General features: G+C 45.9%; 1 protein-coding gene across 1 annotated transcript in view; it reads right to left on the reverse strand.

Moving 5' to 3' along the window:
* Fam107b (family with sequence similarity 107 member B) overlaps positions 1-23,664 on the reverse strand; it is a 191,038-nt gene that overhangs the window by 147,580 nt on the left and 19,794 nt on the right.

Consider the following 23,664-nt stretch of genomic DNA (forward strand, 5'->3'; position numbering starts at 1 on the left):
ACCTCGACCTGAGCTGGCTCCCTGGGGCTTTAAATCAGCAAGAGCTTTGTCTTGAGGTCAGGCCGAGAACCAGAAGTGAGACTCAGTCATGTTTTCCTTGAGAAATACTCTCTCCATGGCTGCGTTCGTGTGGAAGCACTGAGCTCATCTCATCTTGGCCTACCTCTGTTAAGACATTGTGCCGTGTCCTAATTCCACCCCATGCTCTCTGGCACTGTGCTAACATCATTTAATTCCCTCTAATACATCTATTTTTTAGAGCTTAGTCCTGCACAGACTTTTCCATTTTGAGTAGTGATAACAAGTTCAATAATACTTCCCTATCTATCATGGTATCACGGAATATGAGAACTAAAAAGAAAGCAAAAGCTACCTAAGCCAGCTATGTCGTGTTATACCTCAGGACAGGGACCAGAAAGATGGCATGACTGACCCTGTGCACAAATTTTCCTCCCAGCACTTTGCAGGCTGAGACAGAAGGATCCCAAGTTCAATTCCAGCCTGGACAACTTAGTGACTTAGTGAGACCCTGTCTCAAAATAAAAACTAAAAAAGGGCTGGGGGTGTAGCTCAGTGTTCAACCCTGGCCCCAGGTTCTATCCCCAGGACCCCCACCAAAAAAACAGTGAGGGGTAGAAAGGGGAGTTGTGTGGTGTCAGGCTAGTGCCCTGTGGAAGCACTAGCCCACTGCAGGACTTGTCCCTCTGTGGGCCTGAGATGAGCACAGGCGGTCCTGCAGCCTGCAGAGGGCTGCAGGCTGAGGGGGCAGGCCCACTCAGATTACTTCTTACCAACCAGAATAGAGTGAAAATATTTGTCCCACATTAGCAGTGTTTGGAAACAACCTTTCAGGAGTGCAGGATTCCTGCTGCTGGCAACAGCTGCCCACTCAAAAAAAAAAAGAGTAGTATGACAAATACAAATTCGTATATTGCTTCTTTTCAGATGTAGACTAGGATATATACTAATAAGTAAGTACAAGATTTATGATAATTAAATTGTCCCACAAGTAAATTCTTTTCGTGAAATATTTTAAAGATCAGAGAGAACTAGATGACTTATCTATGCACATACACAACAACGTATGTATAAGTGACGTGTGTGTGCATACATCTAAAGACTCTTATGACCAGCACTCAATTAAACTTACCTTCTGTTGGAAGGTTATTGCTCCTTTTTAAAGCTTTTGATTTAATAACTTTTATGGTTTATTTCTAGATGTTCCCCCCTAAGCTGCATGCACTCATAGGCAATGCAGTTGAATTATGGGGGTGCCATAGCTAAATGTAATGGAGGGCGCTGGTAGGAAGAGGTGGTCACTGGGGCGTGGCCTGGGAGGTGCACCTCCCTCCTGGCTCCACCCTTTGCTCTGCTTCCTAGCTGCCATGACATGAGCAGATTTTCTCCACTATGCCCCTCTATCCTGCCATCCTGCCTTGAAGCCAGCCAAGCATGCCAGGACTGAGATTACTGAAACACGAGCACAGTAAACCTCTCTCACTTAAGGTGTGGGTGTCCCATATTGTGTCCCAGTGACAGAAAGTGATTAAGACAATAATAAAGTTCATTATTTGTTTGAAAATGCAGGTCAAAGCCATGTATTTGGGGCTTTCCATCAGCAACACTTGCTGTCCCAAGAAAGAGCAAGGTTTGAGTCTTTCTAAGTTTAAACAAACTACAAACTGAATGCTAGACTTTTGAAAGGGTCGCTTTGACTCATTTATAACTTCCTTGTTTGGGGTTTTTTCCAGTGCAGGGGATCGAACTCAGGACTTTGCATTTGCAGCCAGGTGCTGTGCTGCTGAGCTACATCCAGGCCCATCTTCCTTGACTTGTAATGAAATATAGGACCCATTGTACTTTAGCAATCAGTAAGAAAAACCTTTCACTTTTCACACCTGTATCACCTCTTGATATCGAGTTTGGTGTAAAACCTTTCTTTCTTCAGAAATGCTGTCTTGACTTCTTTTGAAGGTTACTACTCACACTTCCAGGAAGATGGCAGAGTAGTAAACAGCAACAAATCAACTTCTCCAAGATTTGGAATCCAGACACTGGAAAAGAACAACTTGAGGAAGAAAAGGAGGAGGGAAGTGGATCCCAGGGCCCCGGGAATGATCTACAGGGAAAATTGCAGCCCCCAGAAAAGTAGAGAGACAGACCACAGTGCAGAAAAAGGAGGGCTAATCTGCACTTTCTCTCCAGCTCCCGGCTCCTGGCATGAGAAAGGAGGATCGATTCTACAGAAACACAGAGAGAGCCAGAGGCCTCCAGGGAGAAATCCACCAGTGGAACAGCAGTGGATGCTGCCGCTCAACAACTGCCATGTCCCCTCAAAAGGGCGCTTGGCCAGATGCCATTTTAGGGAGGGGCCAACTGAACCTGGGACTGGAGCAGCAGTAAGTTGGCTTCATCTCAAGGCTCCCAGTGTTGAAATCCCACAGTGACTGGACAAGGGACAACCAAGAGAGATGTCCAGGGTCAAGGAGCCATGGTGAGGCCAGCAAGAGACACCCAGAGTGTTGTAGGCTGAACAGCTCAGGCCCCAACCCCACAGCCAGAGGCCAGAATCTGCCTGAATTTCTGTGGATTTAAAAGCACCAGAATCGGCACCCTGCCCTAATCCTACTGCAGGCTTGCTGAGATCATCCAGCATGGATCTGAGCTCCATCTGCCTCATTTGTCTACCAGTGACAGAAGAGTCATGCCCTGAACTCGGCACTCCCACAAAACTACCAGAAGATAACCACAGGATTGAAACCACAGAGGAATCTTTTTCTGTGCTGATGTTGTTGTTGTTGATTTGTTTTTTAATTCTTGGGGTTTTTTTTCATGAGTATGAACATTGATTTTAGGTTTTTTGTTTTGTTTTGTTCTTGTTTTTGTTTTTTCCTCCTGTCTTCTTCACCAGTTTCCCAAAGCTTGGGTAACTTCCTTTTTCCTTAAACATTGATTCTAATCTCTTTTTCTTCTTTTATTTCTCTACTTTTTCCTCTTATCCCTTTAAAAATTTCTCCCCTGAGGGTAACATTGCTCTAGGGAGTAGATATTTACTATATATATTTTTGTGACTTAATTTAGATTTTAGATAACTATGAATCTTGCACCTATGGTTAAAGGTGGCAAGTTAATTGTTGTCACAGCTTGTCATTTTCTAGACTGTGCTTGATGCTATTGTTATTACTGACTGTACTACTTTAGCAGAGATGACATAGCTGTGATCAGTTGCTCTTACTTGTATACCAATACCAAGATTATCTGGGGGTCACAAACAATGCTATAATCTAGTAGCAAAAAACTGGGCGCTAGGACAATCAGGCAGCAAACTCTTATCCCTAATAAATTGAAGAGGCAGGATCTTGGGACAAACTCAAAAGCCAAAAACCAGCTACATCTAGAAGACATCTCTGAAAAGTATTCATTTCATAAAGAGGTCTCAATACTAGTAAAAAAAACTACCTATCATAAGTAATTTATAAGCATCAGCACAGAAAACAAATTCTTAAAAAGTAGAAAAAACAGAAGCAAGAGGCAACCCCAGACCTCCTGCTCACCCAGGGAAATCTAGGGAGCATTGAGGTGGAAGTAATCAAAAGCCACCCAGCTGAACTTCCTGAAATGCTAGCAGTAGAAGTAACAAAGTAGATGAATGAGTCTCTAGAAAAAAAAATCAGAAACATAGGTAAGTATTTTACACAGATAATTAAAGAGATAATGACCATAATTAAGGACATGGTTAGTGAATCTAGAGCAGGTCTAGACAAAAAAAATATACATAGGAGCTTGGAAAGTGATAGAAACCATGAATACCCAACATAGGAAAGAACTGGATTCCATAAAACAGCTTCAAACAGATATCCAGGAGATTAAAAATTCTATTGAAAGTATACATAGCAGAATCAACCAATGTGAAGATAGAATATCATATTTAGAAGCCAGGTTTGTGGTTGTCAATTATCAAATGAAAGACTTCTTAAAATAGCAAGAGCCACCAAAAGAATCAGTTTAACAGCTGCTAGATGATGCTAAGAAGAATAACATAAGATCAATTGAAATCAATGAAAAAGCAGTCCTTTGTCCATAAAAAACCTCTTCACAGAAGTAATATCAGAAAACTTCCCAAGCATGGATAAGGTTGTTATTCATAAATAGCCGAGCACCACATACTATAGTTGCTATTCTTCTTAGTGACTAAAATGGATGAATATGATGATTTTAAGACAAAGGGATGGTGATTTTAAAATACAGATTTTGTAAAGAGGGGAGAGGACAAGGAAGAAAAATGCTTTAAAAAAGACCAAAAAAACTTGGACAAAGAACTAGGTTTTCTTCCTAGCTGGGGCTTAGTGAATCTCATGGATTTTGTGTAAACCATTTTGAGAGACACAGTGATCATAATTTCCATTCTGTGGATGGTAAGAACCACCTTTCTGAGCTCAGTAGTTACAGCCCCATGTGGTCTACTCCTTAAAGAATGTTAAATTATTTTAGAGATTTTAAGGCCTAGACACAAAACTCCAATCATTTTATTTTCTCCTAAATTTGTGAATAGTCTAAGAGGCTATTAGGGTTATTATTAGGACCATTATTAAATTTGCAAATATGCTAAATAGACTAATAGTAAAGGTTTAGGTAAATTGCTATATTCAGGAATGCATGCATTGTCTAAACAAAAAGAAACCAGTTTTAACTATAACCAAGAAGTACTAAAAGTCATAGGAGAATCCAATAATAGATGATTTCCAACTGTTCAACCCCAGATGTTAAGAGCTTAAAGCCTAGCTGCAGAGAGATGGATCTACCCCAATACAGGTCCCTGACAAAACCAACAAAACAGAGAGAAGACATCTGCCCAGTCTGGGCAGCCCCCAAAGGTTAGGATGATTAAAAATCTAAACAGACATATCTGATGTGAGATCAAAATGTACAGCCCATGCATAAGAGATAATATTTGCAACTCATATATCTGGTGTGGAATTAATATACAGAATATGTAAAGAACTCCTACAACTCAACAACAAAAAATAACCCAATTCAAAACATACAAAGGACTAACATAGAGTTTTCTCTAAAGAAGATATACAAATAACCAATGAGCACATGAAAAGATGTTCAATATCACTAATAATTACAGAAAAGCAAATTAAAACCACAATGAGATGCTACTTCCTACCCATTAGAATGATCACTATTCTACAAAAGAAGAATAGAAAATAACAAGTATTGGTGAGGATATGGAAAAATTGGTATCCTTGTGAACTAGTATTGAAAGTGTGAAATTGTACAGTTTTATGGAAAACAGTATGGCAATTCCTCAAAAAATTAAACATAGAACTGCCATATAACCCAGAAATTCCACTTGTAGAGATACAATGAAAGTGGAGTGTCAAACAAACACATGAACACCTATGTTCATGGCAACATTATTCATAACAGCCTAAACATATCTGCTGATGGGAATGGATAAACAAAATTTCACATACACACACAACGGAGTGTGATTCTGCCTTAAAGTAGAAAAGAAATTCTGAGGCATGCTATAACATGAATGAAACTTGAAGACATTATACTAAGTAAAATGAGCCAGTCACAGAAAAGGTAAACATCATATGACTCCAGGCATGTGAAATACCTAGTGTAGCCACCTTAATAGGACCAGAGTAGAAGGGTGGTCAGCCAGGTTGGAGGGTGGAATGGAGAGTCAGGGTTCAGTGGTTTCAATCTGAGAGAATGAGAAGTTCTGGAGCTAGATGGTGGTGATGCTTCACCACGCTGTGCAAGTACTTGACGCTACTCAACTGCTCACTTAAAATCGCTAAAATGATAAGTTTTACGCTACGTGTTTTTACCACCTCCCCATGCATATACGTGCACACCACACCCACCCATACCAAGTGGACATAACTTTAAACGGTCCACTTCTTATCAGTCACAGCCACCTCCTAAGTAGCCACCTTTCCTGTATCATGAGCATCTCACATCTGCCTCCCACCAATTGTTCCCACCAGGAGACCCTCATCAAGGTCACAGGGGAAGACTGGGACCTTATCCCCAGCAGTCAGAGAATTTGTGCTGGCAGGTTCCTCCCTAACAGTACTATTCGGAACTGTGTCACCAGGACAGAGCAAATAATGATCCCCAGCAGGATGTGCAGAGATCAGAGCGAGGTGAATCCCCTCCTACAGAGGAGAAGCCTCTGCTGCCACTCCTGGGATCTCCTCGGCATTTATTCACCTGGGAGTGCTGCGCTCCTGAACAACTGCCCCCCATTTCCCTGGACTGACAGATGGGATCGATTAAGGAGCCACCTTACCACCTTCAGTGGGAGAGCTGGAGCATTTGTTCTCCACCTCTGAGGAAAACAGCCTTTGAGACCAGCGGGAAAGCCAAACACAGCCAGGTCCCATTAGGCTTGCTTCTCAACCCTGGCAGTATATTTAAAGAAAAACATGGGTAAGTTTAACTTTGTTAACATTAAAAAACTGCTGGGTGCCACATGCTTGTAATTCCAGCTACTCAGGAGGCTGAAATAGAAGGATCACAAGTTTGAGGTCAGTCAGGACAACACAGAGAGAGTCTGCTCAAAATCCAAAAATAAAAAGAGCTAGGGATGTAGTTCAGTGATAGTGTACCCTTGGGTTTTATTCCCAGTCCCAGAAAAAAAAAAGAAAAGAAATTTAAAATTTCTGACCTGCAAGAAAAAACACTGGTAAGAAGATGAAAATACAAGCCACAGACTGGGTGAAAATATTTGCCAAACACATAGCTGATGAAGATCTGGTATTCAAGTTATACAAAGAACTCTTAAAACAACAGTGAGAAAACAGTTCAATTCAAAAATGGGCAAAAGATCTGGACAGCTACTTCATCTAGTGCAGTATGCAGATGGTGAATGCGCATATGAAAAGATACTCAGCATCATAGCATCAGGCATCAAAGTTAGCACAAGGCGGCACAGCTGTTCAGGGTGTCTTGGGGAGGGGCTGAGCCCCACGGGGCTCCTCTCTGCTCACTGGTGGGGAGTGTCTGCTGATGTGCTTGAGGGACCTGGAGCTCTCCCAGTGCCAGGTCGAAAACTGTTTCAGTTTATTCCATGTAACGTCGCTCCCAAGCAAGACTCTTGTCTTGATTTTAAAAGCCTCGACACCTGGCATTTTCTTGGGCTCCTTAGAGATGAAAGCCCTTTAGTTATCTTTTTTTTACAAAAAGGAGAGTTCATCCCCACTGAAGATTTGCTGGGGCTAGTAAATTTCCTCCGCAATCAGCTTATCTAGAGTTCTGAAACTTATTTAGCTGCTTTCACATCAGCATTTGCTGACTTAGCTCACTCTCCGATCCTGTGATGAAGCCCGTCTTGGTATACCGCCCAGTGCCAGCAGAAACTCCCAGCAGTCAGGTCTAGCTTTTCTTTCAGCATCACAGTTTTGGCTTTGGCAGGGATGGCCTTGGTGCTAAGAGGAATTCGTTTCTGTGTCTCATCTTCAGTCCAGGTCAGCAGAAGTTCCTCCCTGTAGGGGTCTTCTCAAATTTGTGTTAGTCTCATAGCCTTCAATGAAGTGGATGCTTTAACAGCTTCCACTACTTTCTTCCTCTTCTTCAAGACTGCAGCTACCAGGCTTGATCAAATTATATGGTGATCTCTAAATAAAGAAATTTATTACAGTAAGAGAAACGTAGCCATCAGCCACCCTCAAAGTACTCCTCTCTCATTTAGCACACTTCACCGATCACACTTGCCACCTTCTGAAGCAGTTCTGAAAGTCAGCTTTTGTGAGTGTCCTTCAAGATGTGATCAAATATATGGTGCAGGCTGCTGCCAAATGCCATGCGCTGGAAAGGCGGCTCATAAAACCATGAGTGTGTCCAGCCGATCTGGTGCCATCAGACTTCTGGCTCTCCCCCAAAGTCAAGATAACTACAAAAGGTAAAGCTTTTGAATTGATTCAGGACATAACTGAAGGTGACTGTGACAGAGGACAACCCAGAATTGTTCAGGGCCGGCAAGAACATGGGATGAGTCTGACTCGAGGGAGCATTTTGAGGAGGGTTAATGGCAGTGTTTCTTTAACTGTGATAATTCTTTAATTTATACATTTGCCATTTGTTTCAATCACACCTGGCTTGGTAGAATGGGACATACTGATTTTCCACCTTTGTAGTTCTTAATAACTTTTTGTGGTGCTGGGGATGCAACCGAGGGCCTCACTCATGCTAGCAAGCTCTTTACCCATGGGCTCTCCCATGGCCCTCCTTAATCCCTTTTAATTTCATTGCCAGGTCAAATGCTCAAAGCAGCCTTTAACTAGGAACATTAGCAGCGTATACCAGAGATGGCGAAACTTTCAGTGATACAGCCTGCTGCAGCACGTGCACCATAGGTTCACCCCACTGGCATATGCTGTATGTTTAGGGGTCACCATGAGCAAAATAACATAAAATTAAATCAACTACAAGAAAAAATGAAGCCATCAAGAAATGAAAGCAATCTGGAAGTGAGAGCAAGTAAAGCAACCGTAGCTACTCATGGTGAACACCAGGTGTGTGAAGCTGCCAGCAGGGTAACAGGCAGTGTCGTCCAGTAAAATGCTTTACTAGAAAAATCCCACAATAATGATCCAAAAGTGTAGTAGAGGAAATAAAATAAACCAGGAACAGTCACTCACTTCCAGTACCAGGCAGTATTTACTGCACAGCACTGTGTGTGCCTCACTTTTCTGCAGCTGCTAGCACCACAGGCTTCTGCACGATTGTATGAGTGACACATTGCCTTGTGACACCGGAGTGGCCATGACATCCCTGGGCAGCGGGGAGTGTTCAGCTCCATCACAACCCTGTGGGGCTGCTGCTGTCTCTTCTGCTTAGCACGCGGTCAGCACCTTCCTTTAAACCTACATGGATCAAGTGTCTGCCACATGCCATGCATATCTGGACACAGCAGAACACAGGTAAATGACAGGTGGCCCTCAGCCTCGCCAGCCTCATGGAGAGCTCCCAGCCTGGTCTGATGATCTCCACACGTCCGCATGGCTTAGCCATTGCTTGGACTGGGTTTTGTGGATCAGCACCAGCAGCTGTCGAGAGCATGCGCTCGTGGTTTCATCCTAAGAGGACAGCATTCTCTCACGAGAAGTTTAGACCACAATCCTCCCAGACGGATACAGATCAGCCCCAAACAAGCTTTGCAGAAATTCCCAGGAGCCCAGTAACAGTGAGGACAGGAAGACCGCTGGCGGGGCGACTCAAGGCTCACCCTCCTGAAGAGGGAGGGTGGCCCAGGCCCCAGACACACTCATCCCCGAGCTCCAGACTCTAGGCTCCTCACTGGCTATGAGAAAGCGAAGCAGGGGCATTTCTAAAGCTCATGTGAGAAGGAAGGCTTGAGAATAAACATTTGTAGGATCAGTCCATACAGCTCCCAGAACTTCAAAGGGCTGCAAGGAAACAACGTGCCTTTCAGTTTGGTGCAAATGAAACAGAAACATATGATTTAGATTTCCACAAAAATAAACCCAATTCCGTGGGGAGAGGAAAACAGCACCTGAAAGCCAGATGCCTTTGGGCAGGACTCGTGTTTATAACCCACAAGACTGGAGGGAGAGCGAGACCCCAGACCCTTGCATGATCCTTCCTCCCTGCAAAGCCAGGCTCCGTGGCCTGGTTTGCAAAGCTTGGCTAAGTTTTCTAGCGTCTAGCGTCTGGAATCTCTACATGACATTAGAGACACTTGGGAATCTCTTAAGGAAAACTGATGGCGGCGGGGTGAGGGAGGAGTAGGAGGAAGAAGGGATGAGAAGGGGAAGGAAAGGGAGGGAAAGAGGATAGAAAACAAAATGTAAATGTCTCCGCAAAAAGCAAGGTTTGTCTGTCCATCAGCAGATGCATGGACAAAGAAAATGTGATATTTATCCCCAATGACTAAATGTGGTGTTTGTACACAATGTACTCTCTGCCATAAAGAAGGATAAATGTGAGTTATTTGTAGGAAAATGGATGCACCGTGAGACCACAATATGAAGGTAAATAAATGAGACACCCCAGTTTCAATATTACATGACTTCTCTTATATGAGAAACCCGAATTATAAATAAAGAGCCAAATAAAAGAGAAAATAGGGGACAGGGAGAGAGACCTTTGGCAAACTGTAAGGGGACCGAGAGATAGGGAGGGAGGGAGGGAGGGAGGGAGGGAAAGTAAAACGGTAAAGATGTGTGATGCACAGGTGCCGACTCCCTGCAAGGAAGGTGATCGTTAGATATTGTAAACATCAAGTAATACAGACATTTAAAAACATTTCTTCAGCAAAAAAAGGCAAGGTTTATGAACTAGAATTTATGTTCAACCAAAGCTCTTGTCTTCGTCATCTTGGGCTGTTTACTGATACATCACAGGCTGGATGAGTGGAGCGACAAACATCTACTTCTCAGAGTGGTAGCGGCTGGGGGTCCAAGCTCAGGCCAGGTCCTGCGCGCGGGGAAGACCTTCCTGGTTTGCAGATGGCTGCCTTCTCACTGGACAGGAGATGCAGAGGCTTTTTCGTGTCTCTTTTTATAAGCACACTAATCCCATTGCTGGATTTCTCCCACATGACGCCATCAAAACCTAACCACCTCCAAAGTCCCTAGCTCCTAATACCACCCGCCACACTGCAGGAGAGTCTGAGGGGAATACAGTCAAATGTGGAGGAAACTGAACACACGGCAGGACCTTCCGTTACATCCAGGTACAATGGTCAGGTTTGTGAGCAGAACAAATGCAAGCAGAGAGGATGGCAGCACCATGCTTGCAAGGAGGAAGGACTAAGCTGTAGACAGGGCAACATGGAGCCAGACCTGAAAGACAGTCACGTGTGTCAGATGTCTGGGGCTGTTTGGGGTGATATTCCAAGATTAGGAGCCATGGTGTCCTGCTTTCTCCTAGAAACCATGCCTAGCCGCATAGCAGCTAGAAATCTGCACGTCCAGCTTCCTGCAACTAGGTTGGCCCTGCACAAGAAGTGCTGCTCAAAAGGACCGGGGCAAACTAAATGGCTCTCTCGTCGTTTCTAGATTATCAGCTGTTCTCTGTGCCCTCCTCCACAAACCAGTCCTGTAAACTCTGGCCTTGCCCTAATCTTCCAAACCTGGGTATGTGGTGCTCTAGAAATAGTGCCATCAAGCTGTACGTGCCTTGGTAACTCTGTCCAATCCATGTCCAGTACCTCAGTTACAGCGTATTCCGGCTTGGACTTCCCACGGTCGCAGCCACGTATCTGTACCTTTGGATTCTTCTAGATCAACGAAGACGGCAGCCTGGGACTCAGCAGACTAGAAGCGCCAGACAATTAACACCCGCCAGGAGCAGCATTCAACTAATGAGTCTTGGGGTTGGGACACACTTATGCCAACTTTCTCAGCCTTCCACAGGATTCTTCTCCAGCACGTGTTTAATGTTCGCCATGGCGGGAAGCTTCAGGTGTGCACTGTGACTGATTTTAGTGACAGCCTCCCTCCACAAGACACTTTCCCACTTTCTTACCAAGGAACCCACATGAAAACAGACACCAAAAGCCAAGCTAAATTTTGGTGCCATGTTAGCCCACCTTGCTTATTTTTTTTTTTTTTTTTTTTTTTTTTGGTACCAGGGATCAAACTCGGGACCTTGCACTTTCGAGGCAGGTGCTGGAACCACTGAGCTGAATCCCCGGCCCCTTGCTTCTTAATTTTAAGTAAGAAGCTGTTTAAAATTAAAAGCAATTTCAGAAATTTCAAGTAAATAAAAATGCTCTAAGCAGATAAACAAAAGATGAGCTGTACCCTAGCTGCAAACCCTTCAATCCCAAACAGAAGAGAAAGGACTGAGCTGAATGTGCCAGCCATCAACTGCCATCCCCATAGTCTCTTCTTTCTTTCTTTCTCTCCCTGTCACCACCAACACATCTATTTATAAACCAAGGAGCCCACTGAAAACCTAAAGAGCAAATGGAATGTCTGGCCAACAGGTTGTCTGTGAGCAAGTGGGTGGAAGGAGTTCAGGCTCAAAGCCATGGCTTAGGTCATCATTTGAATTTTTAAGATCAATTGCACTTACTTCATTTTTTTAAGCTGGAGTTTTCACATTGATCAGAACTTACTTTTGATCTGTTGACTTTCTCGAAAAATAGCCGGCAATCATCTTTCTCTCGTCTTGATTATTTCTTTGGTGGTAGTGGTGGTGCTGGTGTCTTTTCAATTGCCAGCCATTGAAATCATTTTTTAAAGTAAAACTACTGAGAAAAACACACTAAATAGAAAGGAAGAGGAAAGCACAAGAACTGCCCCAGGGCATGGATTCCAAGCAGCTCATACACCCAAGGGCCAGCAGGGTAATTTATGAAGATTATCCATCACCAACAGCCTCCAGAAACACATTCCTTCCTCTCTTTGTCAACTGTTTCCCACCCCCTCTGCGGCTCCTTTTGGACCAGAATGCTGGATGGTACTTCCCTCTCACTGGACGCTCAAGGATTTGTAAAACTCTGGTCACAGGCAGACTTGCAAAGCAATCAGCTGGGGTGGTGGCATAGAGGCTGCAGAGGTCGGGTGGTCACTGTCATGCTCCTCAGTCCTGCAGCCCAGCTCTAAGCTGTGATCCTATTCAGCCTTCCTGCTGTGGTGCACAGCAAGTGGACACAATTCTAGGACAATCTTTCCTCTTATTTTTTGGCAAGAGTAAACTTGGACTCAGGCATCATTCGTGTGCTGTGGTTTGGATTTGCTGTCTCCCTGAACTTGCTCAGGAGTTTAAACTCCAAAGCCTTGTATTAAAGACACTTGTGGGACTGCATAACCTTTGTTCCTTTTCTCCAGCCCCATTGTGATTAAATGTGAGTTAATGGATAAAGATGCTTGTTAGTTTTGGGACACTAGATAAAATCTGTAACAGACCTAAAGCCCCAAAGTAAACTCCTCAACTCCTTGTTTGCCCAGAACTGATGTTCTGGACACCACAATCTATAGAACAAGCTGCAAATGTCTGCTGACCATCAATACGTGACAGTCGACCACTAACCTTTGTCCCTTTTCTTCAATTCTATATGTTAACTTCCCCCTCAACCCCCTATAAGAACAGCCTCAGATTCTGAGCCAGTTGCCTCTCTAAGCTATTTTGCTTTGGGAGTGCCGTCTGGCCAGACTAATAAAGGTCTGTTCTATTTTCCAACTTGTCCGGTGTGTTCCTTCCCGGGTGTTCTTCGCTGCAGTCAGCTCCTCAGAGCATTTGGTAAGGCCCTCGGTCTTACACACTAAGAAGGTGGAGTGGAGTGGGGGCTTTGGGAAGTGATTAGATTAGGTCTTCAGCATGGAGCTCAATGACTGAGTCCTGGTAGCTTCATAAGGAGAGGGTCACAGCCATGGTCACAGAGATACACTTACGCATCTGCCACGATGAGGTGCAGCACGAGCCTGAACCACTCTGCTTCAGTCTTGTACCTCTAGAGCTCGGACCCAAGTAAACCTCTTTTTTATAAGGGAACATGCTTTGGGCAGTGCGTCGGAGTAGTGAAAAGCTGGCTACTACAATGAGGAAATGGAAGGAATATTCTCTATCCACGTGCCACCAAACTACCAACAAGCAAACCACAAGCCAGAAACTTGACCTAAACTGTTTACTCCTTAGCACTGAATTACATATTTTATCTTCATTGTGTGGAAAACAAAAATCAGTTTCAAAAGGGATATGTAAGTGGGTTTTTTTGTTTTTTGTTTTTGCTGTACCGGGGATTGAACTCAGGTCCTTTCACTTGTGAGGCAGGCAAGGTGCCACTGAGCTAAATCCTCAGCCCTCAAGATCATTGTTTTATGCAACTAACATCTAATAAACCTTTGCTATAAGCCACACATCGTATCAGTCTGTGTCCCTACCCTCAAGACATCATGACAGGTATCAGAGGGATAGATACCTACAGCATAGGTAAGAGCCATCAAATCAGGAGGAATCTCAGGGTCAGAGAAGCTTCACAGTAGTCCTGCTTCTCAAGTGAGGCTGTGCAGGAATCATCAGAACGCTTTTGAAACTATGATGCCGTACCTAATTAAGGGAATTGAGTTGATCTGACATGTGACATGGACATCAGCATATTTTAAAGTTTTCATATGATTCTAATATAAAATCAAAGCTGAGAACCATATCAATGGTGAAGCCACCCTGACCCAGTGAATCTCACCCACATGACATCCTTGGGCTGGGTTTTAAGGGCTACGGTAATGGGCTAGAGGTGTGGCTTAGAGGAAGAACACTTGCCTAGCATGCACAAGGTTCCAGTTCCGTCCCTAACACTAATAATACTACTACTAATATTATAATAATAATAATAATAATAATAATAATAACGAGAATAGGAATTCAGTGCAATTCACACAGGAGCAATCTCATGTATGAAGGCCTGGAGGGCGGAGAATACGGTGTGTTTGTGGATGCAGGAGGTCTGAGGGAGACAGAGGAATACGGTTGAGGGGTGAGTGGGAGCCAGATCAACACAGTGGCATGTTGAAGATTTGTAGGCATTGCAGGATTTTCCCCAATGACACGACTTGGTTCATGTTCACAAAGGCTTTCTGGCAACAGTGTGGGAATGGATTGTAGGGAACAAACTAGCTATGAAGATGTTACTGCACTAGATCAGGCTAGGAATTATGTGACCTAGATCTAAAGTGACTGAACTCTCCAGCTGGCCTAAAAATGTTCAGATTTTAGCACTGAACTCAATTAGTCCTGGGAAAACAAAGGTGATTAGTGAGCCTATTTAGATCACAGCAGCACAGCAGCGTGAACGAAGGAAAGTAGGCAGATTTGGGGGAGGCAGGAGACAGCCTTGACTTCCACAATGAGAGGGAGCAGGGGAGGAAGGGTCCAGGCTGACTCCTTAGCTTCTGGCCTGAGTAACCGAGGGACAGCGCCTGTCACTACCATGGGGGCACCGGGTGTGTGTGTCGGGGGTGATGCCACTTTGAGACATCCAAGCAAAAGTCCAGAGTGTGAGTGTGGTGTCCCAACCTCAGCAAGGCATCAATTTTGTAAATAAGGAGAGGGGAGGGCTTAAAGGGAGAAGGGAATGAGGAAAAAAAGAAGAATCAAAATGCATCATGTGCAGGTACAAATTCCCTAGGATGGATATTATATTGTAGAGATCTAAAAGGTACCAATACAATTCATTTTTTTTGTACCAGGGATCGAACTCGGAACCTTGTGCTTGCGAGGGAGGCGGCTGAACCACGGCGCTAAATCCCAGGCCCTATAAAATTAATTTTTAAAGAAAGAATTAGCAGAGCCAGACATAGTGGTACACACCTGTAATCCCAGCTGCTTAGGGAGTAGAGGCAGAATAATCCCAAGTTCAAGGCCAGACTAGGCAACTCAGTGAGACCATGTCTCAAAATAAAAACTGTACAAAGGCTGGGAGAGTCACACGGTGGTAGAGTGTTTGCCTGGTATGCACAAGGCTCTGTGTTCAATCCCAGCACTGGAAAAAAAGAATCGGCAAGACCTGTGCTCCAAAGCTTAGGACATGTCCACATTGCTCAAGCCAAGGGCCAGCTCCACTCTGTAAACCCAACATTGCTGGCATCACTTTCTGCCCTAGTGCTTGTGAATGGCTCATTTGTCAGGTACCTTGCAGTGGGTACGGTTTTCTAAATCCTTCAAAGAAAACAAAACAGCATGTGGAATCTCCTCTGGCAGCACACAGAGGGCACCTGTCCCAGACTAACCTGCCAAGTCAGCAGAGGCTCATGCCAGCCAGTGTCGGCTGCCACGCATGCTGGTGTCCAGCAAGGTGTCACCACCTGCTGTCCTGTGGTTAGCTCCTGTTACAAACTCGGATTATACTTCAGGTTCAGTCACTCAGAGGTCCTGTGCATCCAGACAGGAAAACAAGCAGAATCGGTCTCCTAAAAACGATGGCTTTTTGTGATAGGCCAGATACGCATCTGTTGGAGCTCTGTCAGGGCAGCCTTGGCTGAAAGCAGGGTGATTCCTGCAAGACAACCCTTGGGGATGTCGGTCTTCTCAGGAAGCAGAGGAGCTTCAATTCCAGATCCATTTTTGCTGAAATGCATCTTTAAAAGATTAGCAAGAAAATTTGGAGCAAAAGGCAGCATGGTTTAGTATGATTCTGAAAAGAATTCCCCAACTACAAGGGGATAAGCCACTGCAGTGCATTCATCAGGGATGTTAAGAAGAACCCTTCCTAAAGAAATCAGAGCAAAAGGGTGGCAGGTGTTCTGCGAAACTTCTCCTAGCCAGGGCAAGGACTGCAGTGCCCCTCAAAGTCCACTTCCATGGATCTGTGATTGTTCTGACTGTCCTGCCTTACTGTGTGAAATTAAAGTTCCTCCCTAGGATGAGTGACAGAGTCAGCATCTAATGTTTGAGTGTTACTCCCAAATGCCCCTGAGTGTTAATTTGTACACGGAGGTACCTCAGTTCACGGACTTAATTCCATGGTTCTGGAGAAAATGGCCACAGTCGTGTTCATCACCTGATGCAGAGTTCGCAAACAAAAACAAACTTTTGCCAAACACTTCCAAATTATTCGCAAACAAAAGCATTCATGAGCCACTGTATATGATGTATGATCAAAATACACGGTGAATATTTAAGTAAAAAGACACTTGTCGTCAGGCCCCTCAAAATTCTCCTCCTGGCACCTAACACACTCGTCCCGTCAACCTTGCCACTTTCTGAAGCAGTTCTGGAGTCCTCTTTCATGAGGATCTTTACAAGGTGTAAGAAAAAGTACAGCAAATGCTTCAGCTGAGTACCATCCCATAGAAAAGCAGGCTCATGAAAAGTTTACAATGCGTCTTCATCTACCTTATTTACCAGATCTGACACCATGTGATTCCTGGCTGCTTCTCAAATGAAACACAAACATGAAAGGTAAACATTTTGATTGATTCAGGACTTCAAGTTAGCCATGACAGCACAACTAAAGATACTCACAAAAGAGGACTTGCAGAACTGCCTCAGGAAATAGCAAGAAGGATGGGCCAAGTGTATTTGAAGGAAGCAGGAATATTTTGAGGGTGATTTATGACAGTTTGTCTTTTACTGTAGTAAATTTTGAAAATTTAAACGTTCACCATATTTTTATCATACCTCAGATATAAAAATCATACTACATATTATATTTATATTATGATATATAGCACTTATTATAATGAGAAACCAGTTTATGAGGAAGGCAGGCATGATTATAGGTTAGATATAATGAAGCTACAAGAGGTTTCACTGTGGTGCCTGGGAAGGGGAGAAGAAGGGAATGAATAGCACAGACAGGCAACCCCGAAGAAGAAGTTTCCGTTTGCCACAGCCCCAGGCCAGTGTGTACCTCCAGAGCACACTGTGACAGCCAGCCTCAAAGCAAACATACTCAAGGGAACTGGGAGGTCACCAAGTTCATCTCAATTTTCGGGTGAAGACACAAACCCATGGAAGGGAAGTGATTAGACCGAGTTCCTAAGTCAAGAGCTGAAGGAGCACAGCCAGAATCTGAAGCTCATGTTCTATTGTGTTGGTTAGGGAAGTTAATTTTTTTAGACAAGGTCTCTCTATGAAGCCCAGACCAGCCTCAAACTCATGGTCCTGCTGCCTCCATCTCCCAAGTGCTTGCATTACGGGCATGTGCCACCCTGCTGGCAAGAAATACTGTTGATCTCAATTTGTCCACCTATTTTCAGCAAGCCTCTGATGATGTAAACACTCCACTCCAACTTAAGGGACAAGCCAAGCTGTTTGGGATAACTTTCTTAGAGACTCACAATTATAGATTTAGATATAAAGAAATTTATATATTCTTCAGCTTCTTGCGTGAAAATGAATAACAGCACTTTATAAAAGCACAGTGAGTCTACTATGAAAAAACACATTATCACTCCATTCTCCTTCCTGGCTCCATAAATCAGTGTTCTTTTCTTTATCCAAAATATACTAAAAACCTTTACTAAGTACAAATATAAATCGCTATCTAATCATTTCCAAAAATTTATTTTAACTCTGTCTAAGGATAACTATTACTAGGATTTGTTTCCATTCATGAGCATGCAGTATTATTTCAAGAGAGTCAACACTGGAATTTGGAAAGGCTCTTCCAAAGCTGAGATCCAAGCCCGCGGCGTGCGGCAATGCCTGCAGAAGCCTGGTAACACAGTCCCCGGCATGCACACGGGGAGCCAGCGCAGGCCAGCTGCCCCGGGACACAGGCGGCCATGCGGCAGCTTGGGGAAGCCACATTCCACATCCCAGTCCACCCTCGCTGCCCGAGAAGGAGGACGTCTGTGAAGGAGACACGCAGGAGGCGAAGGAAGCAAGCGAGCCAAGAGGAGCACCCAGAGCAAGACAGAGCCTGAGCCCTTGCCCAGGCTCCAAGAAGAAGCAGACAGACCACGTCCGCTCACACTGGGCCCCTTTGCTTCACTCCTCTGGGTCTCCTTTGATCCGGGTATCACAGAGTTGGAGTCGATGGTGGAGAGAGAAAAGAGAGGGTGAAAGGCGAGGGAAAGCACTTTCTTTCCCTGCAGAGGTACCCTAAGCTGAATGTATCTTCCCAAACCAAGAGGCTTCTCCAAAAATGTCTCCCACACCAAAAGGCCAGCCTGTCTCATGGGCACTGCTTGCTTTCCAAACAGCTCACTGGGGAAACTTGGGCCAGGCCCCAACTTTGTGACTCAGTTTATTTTTGCCTCCATCTGAAAATGCAATTTATCTTTTGAATGGTGGTGATGTTATAAAATGTGCTGAACATCTTCGAATAAAATCTACTCCTGGACGTGGGTCCTGTCGCTATGCATGTCCTTCCCCTGATACTCTGCAGCAGCAAACACCACCCTGTGAAGAGTCATCACCTGCCAGCAGAGTAGGGCATAAGTTACACCCATGATTTCCCTGGCATTTAACAATATTTATATATGCAAGCATGCAGCAACTAGGGAGGAAGCTGTCTCCGTTCTACAGCCGAGAAAACAAGTTCCACAAACTGGAGGGACTTGCCCCAAGTTACAAAAAGGTGAGGATGGGCTGAATCCAGACTTCCGTCCACATCTGACTGCAGCGCCCAAATATTCTTAGATTAGACAGGATGGAGCAACTGCGATGGCAAATTTACTATCGGTGGGAGTCGAATGAAAGATAGGGTCGTTTTCAGGAAAAAAGAAAGCTTTTTGGAACTCATCCACACCATGCTGTGGCCCATCCATTTGTACAGAGATGCGTGACTGCTGGAAGGTGGCACAGGAAATGATCATCTTGTTTCCAGGCCAAGCTGCTCCTCCTGAGCACGGCCAAGTCCCCTGACCTCCTTAGGTCTCTTTAAATCTTATCTGTAAAACGAGATGGTCTGTCGGGGCCCTTTCAGTTCCAAAAGATTCCCTGAAGATTCCCCGCAGTAGCCTACTTCTGGTAGCCCGAAGCATGTCACATGCCATCTGAAAAGCTGGTTGACGCGTGCACACACAATTGTGTCACCACCCCCTGCCGCACCACCTGTGGGCCAGTGAGCGCAAGGTGTCTGGGCAGTGAAACTGACCTGCATTGGCCCACTGCTCAGGTTGCTCCGTTCCAGTTGATCACAGACTGCCGCCCCTGCTCTCTCTTCTGGATATTACTGCAGCAGAACAAGCAACGCTGAAACTAGTGTCTTTAAAGCAAGTCTTTTGCTCACAAGTTTGTGGGTCAGGACTTTGGAAAGGACTCAGCTGGGCTCTTTGACCCTGATCCACCGCGTGCATGTGTGGCTGGGCCTGAGGGATCACCTTCCAAGACGGTGCCCTCGACCACATTCCTGCACGCTTCCTGTGGTCTCGACTTTTCTCAGAATGGTGGCCTCAGGTGGTCACATTTCTACACGGTGAGTGGCTTCTAAAAGGCCAAAGTAAAAGCTTCCAGGCATCTTAGTAACTAGGCCCAGAAAGAGAGCAGTGCTACTTCCGTCATTGCTTATTATGCAGCGCAATCGCAGCTTAGCCTGTGTCTCCCCAGAGTCTTGTATCTTGGAGGGGGGCCTGACTGGAAGAGGTGGGTCCCTCCTGGGCATATTCTTGTCCCTGGCTCTTGCCTTCTTTCTGTGCTTCCCAGCTGCCATGGAGTAAGACGCTTCCCTCTGCTAGGCCCTTCCACCACGCCTTCTCTGGCTCAGAGCAAGCCGACCTCAGACTAGACTAACAGGAAACTGTGAGCCAAAGTAAACCTCCCCTGTTTAATGTGCAAATGTTAAGTATTTTGTCCTGGAAATGGGAAAGTAACTGATAAAGCCTACTTTCCCAAAATTCCAATCTGTATCTCCCACTGCCTTAGCAACTGTCTCTACTCCAGCGTCTGACAGTCACCTCAACTCAGCATTTCCAAAATCAAACAGATCCTCTCTCTCTCTCCCACATTTGACATCTCTTTCCACATAATTGCCCCAACACTGAGCTAGAAGCTCTCTGTGATCCCCCCCCCCAAAGGTCCCATATGAGTACCGTCAGCTCTACTGCAAATCATCCCTAAGCCACATTCTCAAATCTGTGTTCTTCCCTAGACTCCTGTAGTAACTTCTGACCTCATCTCCTTACCTTCTGTCTTGTTCCACGCAATTAATTTTCCCATCATAAAGTGATATATTTCCAAAATGACTTGCCATGTCTTTCACCAATGATTCTCTGTCATTTTTAGCACTAACCCCAAACTCCTCAGTCGGGATGCAAAACTTTCATGCCCAGGTCCTTTCTTGCGACCACGGGGAGCCAGTGAAGCTCTTCCTCCGGAACACCCTCCTCTTTTTTGGCCCTGGCAATTTCCACTTATCCCTCCCCTCCTCTGGTCAGGCACACCTCAGTACATCCTGCCAAAGCATTCACAAAAGTTTTTATTCTGGTGAGTTATCCTTCTTCCCAACTAGACGCTGGGCTTCTTAGAAGGAAGTCATTCTCAGAAGTAATCTCAGTGCCTGGCTATTAAGGAGGGATCAGTTAATGCACATGGAATGAATAAATATCCTCAACCTGGGAATCGGTGCATGGGAATCAAGGTTAGATCTAAAAAGGAGCAGTGGAAATCTGTCATTCTTTTTGGCCACGCAGTAGCTGCATCTTGGAGTGTCGAGAAGAGGCACAGCTTAGTGGAAACCACAGATGCTGAAGATATCCAGAGCTCCTGCCCATCTCTCCTGCATCCACAGCACCTGACTTCCTGCAGTGAGATACATGCCCTCCCCAATGACTGAGTGGGAAGTAGTAATTTAAGGCAGATGGAGCCGGGAACAGCAGCCATGAAGCGAGTTTGCGTTCTGGACCAGCGCCAGCAGTGGTACCAGTGTCTCCACACGGCAGAATCAGAGGATTGGGCTGCAGCATCTGTGTTCACAGTGGCCCTGGGGCCGACTCCCTGGGGCTGGTTCTGCAGCACAGTATGGGTGCTGCTCTAGGCATTAGCCCAGAGCCTAATTCTCTAGCATCTTGGTGACTCCATTTCTGTTGCTTGCAACTACAAAACCTGAGTGATATCCAGAGGTTTCAAATATATAGCATTTTGACAAGATATGGCACAAAGAAAACCCAGTAAAATTCCAGCCTGAGCTGTCCCAGTGGGGCCATGTGGCCTACTTACTTAGGCGCCAACTGGCCTGGCTTTGGATGCCTTTGCTCTGTCCTTCCTCAAAGCAGGGTGTAAGAGTAGATCTGACTGTGCCTTGGGGATCTAGGCTAACTTTCCTTTAGAAAGAGAGAAATCTCCTAAATGCCTGTCAGAGAGACAAAGCCCACATGTTCCCAGTGTGCTCCAAGTGTAGCACCAGCTGAGATGCATCCTAGGGCAGCAGAAGAGCAGCCTTTCTGGGAGAGAGCAACAGCCGAGGTGGAATAGCCATGTTTGTAAGCCAGGAAACAATTCCATTAGGAGGAAACAAAAGCCAGACTGTGATCAGCCAACCACCTAACAGCCAGCTTGTGTGAGGCCCTGGAGGCTGAATGACACTTGAGGGTGGCAGGTGGGGCACCCCAAAAGAAAACCTCACATTCTGGCCCTTCCCCAGCCCCTCCTCCCTCTCTCCATCAATTTGGCTCCTGAGCTACCTTCTTCCGGGCTAAGATCCACTCTGCAAAGCTGTGAGTTCATCTGTTTGGTCAAACACGTCCGCCATCGCTCTTCTCCTTGGTCAGATAAATGACAGCGTGGCCTTGTGAGGACTCAAGCCTCGGCAAACCCTCTCCCACTGCCCCCGGGGTCAGGACGGGAGCTGCTTCAGGCCACGTCCCTCTGCGTGGACAATCTCCATCCCAGGAGCAGAGGCACCCGGGGCGCAACCCTGCCAGACCTCAGTTCTCCCTCCTGTCCTGCTGCAGTCCCCAGAGCCACCAGCTCCGCGCCTGTTTCAAAGCTGCTCGATGTCAATGCCATGTGTTGGGCGGCGGATGGGGAGACTAATGCACCTCCACGACCGCCACCTCCACAGACGCAGGGTTGACCTTGAGAAAATGAAGCTTTAGGGACAAGGGAAGAAAAGAAGCCCGCCCTGGAAGAGGCACCTGTGTGGTCCCCCTGAGGAGCCAGGGCAAAGAGGGCTTCAGGGTCTTAGCTGGGAACTCAGAAGAACAGGAATGGCTCTCTCGGAGAAGGAGAATAAGTAAGAGAAAGCCACCTGAGGCCAGGAGAACAACGTGGAGGCAGAGCTAAGGTGAAAAGCCACAGGCAGCCTCCGAGGCCTTCCTAAGGAAGCGGCCTGCTTGTACAGGTCGAATGTCATATGAGTGTGGCCTGAGCCACATCTTGGGACACAGGCACCTGCGGAAATCAAGGGAGCTGCATCATCAAAAAAAGACATCAAAACAGAATTCTCAGCCACGTGAGGTGTCACACGCCTGTAACCCCAGCACTAGGAAGGCTGAGGCGGGAAGACACAAGTTCAAGGTCAGCCTGACCTATAAAGCAAGACCTTGGCAAAAAAAAAAAAAAATCCCTGGAGCCCATTTTTAACGCATGGTAATCAATCAAAGTGAGGAACGTTCGTGTCTATGAAAAGTACAAGTCTACAAAGCAGCAGCGTGCTGTGTTGATGGATAGCACACTGGGCATCATGGAACTGTGGAGCCTGAGCCAGGCCCAGTCTCAGGCCTCCAGGGCTCTGCCCACAGCACTCTGCTGGGGAGATGCCTCCTCCAGGAGTCCGGCCCGGGGTGTGCCCACCCTGCCCCCTGCCCCTCCCAGACAATGCTCCCGGCACCTGGAACTCAGGAATTTCCTGACCAGACCACCCCAGGTCAGGCCTCCGTCCGCTGGCCTGCATTCCTGAGAGGCACAAGGCAAGAGTGCACCTCTCCCAGCAGGAAGGGGGTTCACAGCGCAGCTCTGCGGAGAACAGGGGTGCTTGAGCACGTGCTAGAGGCCCCTTGAGGTGCAATGCAGAAGCAAGAATGGCTTGAGAAGGAAGCTTGCGCTCAGCCCTGTCCCCAGGTCCAGTCCTGCAAATATTAGGAGCAAGTCTCTCTAAGTGGTTGTTTGGTGTCAGAGCATCTGTGAACGTGCTGGCGCCATAGGCTGCAGGGAAGAGACCTGGTCCCAGCCGTGCAGACGGGCCCTGCACTCTGCTCCCTCCCTTCCATGAGATCGGGGAGAGGTTTAATTCAGTCGCAAAGACCCCACCTCAGCCTTCCCCAAGAAGAGAATGTTCCAGAACAA

The sequence above is a fragment of the Heterocephalus glaber genome, unplaced genomic scaffold (assembly GCF_053883595.1).
Source record: "Heterocephalus glaber isolate CG9 unplaced genomic scaffold, H.glaber_assembly_v1.0 deba00000738, whole genome shotgun sequence".
NCBI lineage: Eukaryota > Metazoa > Chordata > Mammalia > Rodentia > Bathyergidae > Heterocephalus > Heterocephalus glaber.